This window comes from Panicum virgatum, chromosome 4K, assembly GCF_016808335.1.
Source record: "Panicum virgatum strain AP13 chromosome 4K, P.virgatum_v5, whole genome shotgun sequence".
NCBI lineage: Eukaryota > Viridiplantae > Streptophyta > Magnoliopsida > Poales > Poaceae > Panicum > Panicum virgatum.
Window position 1 is genome coordinate 10,655,736 of NC_053139.1, and position 1,696 is coordinate 10,657,431.

Genomic DNA, 1,696 nt, shown 5'->3' on the forward strand with positions numbered 1-1,696 from the left:
GTGGGCAATCCCGACTTTTTGAAAAAAAGAGTTAAGTTTTTGGTATTCACCACCCCAATCAGTTTGCATAGTAAGGATTTTCCTATTTAAGAGTCTTTCAACAAGTTGTTGAAAATTAAGAAACACTTGAAACACATCAGATCAATTTTTAAGAAGAAGAATCCATGTAAATTTAATGAAATCATCAATAAAACTTACATAGTACTGATAATGACCAACTGATTTTGGTGCAGGTCCCCACACATCAGAAAAGACTAACTGTAAAGGAAAAGATGAAACACTATCTGACGGAGAATAAGGTAACTAATGGCTTTTAGCTTGTTGCTAAGCATCATAGATGGATTCCTCAGAGGAACCACTAAAAGATGTACAACTTATTATCTCTAAGGACACGACTAACAATAGAAGACGAAGGATGCCCTAAACGGTGATGCCACCTAGAGGCTGACGGAGTTGAGACATGATGAACTTCCGAAGTACGTGGAAGAGGATAGAGCCCATCGTGACATCTACCTTGAAGAAGAAGGTTCTTCGTAGCCAGGTCCTTAACACAAAAGAAGGAAGGATGAAATTCAAGAAAGACATCATTGTCACAAGCAAACTGTTGGACAGACATTAAGTTTTTCTTGGCCGCAGGAACATGTAAGACATCATTGAAAGAAAAATCACATTTGGGGGCATGAAAAATAGTTTGACCAACATGACTAATACTCATACCTTTGCCATTAGCAACATGTATTTGATCATGTCCATTGTAGTGTTCCCGTGTTGTAAGTTTCTCTAGATCATTTGTAACATGATTTGTTGCGCCGGAGTCAAAATACCAATTTGTATCAACTCCATAGGAAGGAACTGCAGATGATGCTGACTTCTGTGGACCGGACCTTATTGGTTTTGTACCACCATCACGAGGAGGAACATAGTTCTAGTTGAATCTATACCAGTCATCATGAATGGTGTGAACTACACGCTCACACAATTAACATACTGACCCGTCATCTGAATCAGAAGAAGTAGAGGGGCTCTGTCTACGAGCAGTAGATGACCCTAGTCCAGACACAGCACCATGACCAAACCCAGCAGCACGACCTCTTCCTCGAGGACCTCCACGCCCACGACCGCAAGATGCATTATTGGCCAAAGAGTAGAAACGTCCCTCGCCTGAATGTTGTTGGTGGAGCCGGGCTTCAAAGGAAAGAAGCTGAGCGTAGAGATCACCTAGAGACAATGATTCCTTTACTGATAGAGAGGAAACAAACAGATTGTATTCGGAGTCCAATCCGTTCAAGTTAGAACTGATGAGGTCGTCATCATCGATCTTCTTGCCAGCTCCTGCTAACTCATCGGCAATGCCTTTCATCTTGCTATAATAAACGGATGCTAATAATTCCACCTTCTTCTCATGTGACAATTGAGATCGAAGCTGCATGATCTTGGACCTTGATTGAGATGCAAACATCTCATTTATTGTTGTCCAAACTTGAGCCGCATGTTCATAGGAAGAGACCTGGACCAAGATTTCCTTGGTCATGGAGGAGAGAAGGTAGGCGAGCAGGTGCTGCTCTTGAGCCAGCCAGGTCACGTAGGCCTAGTTTTCTGCTTCTTCTATGGATTTGTCTAGTTTCTCAACCCGGATCGTCGAGGGTGGCTGCACTGAGGATCCATCGAGAACTCCAAGCAGACGCGACCCGCGAAC

The 1,696-nt window shown here is 42.9% G+C and overlaps 1 non-coding gene across 1 annotated transcript; it reads right to left on the minus strand.

The window, feature by feature from the left end:
* Window positions 1–1,185: 1,185 nt before the first annotated feature.
* Window positions 1,186–1,321, minus strand: LOC120705319. The gene has a single exon (XR_005687906.1). It is a non-coding gene; the product is annotated as a small nucleolar RNA Z247 (small nucleolar RNA).
* Between the last annotated feature and the right edge of the window lie 375 nt (window positions 1,322–1,696).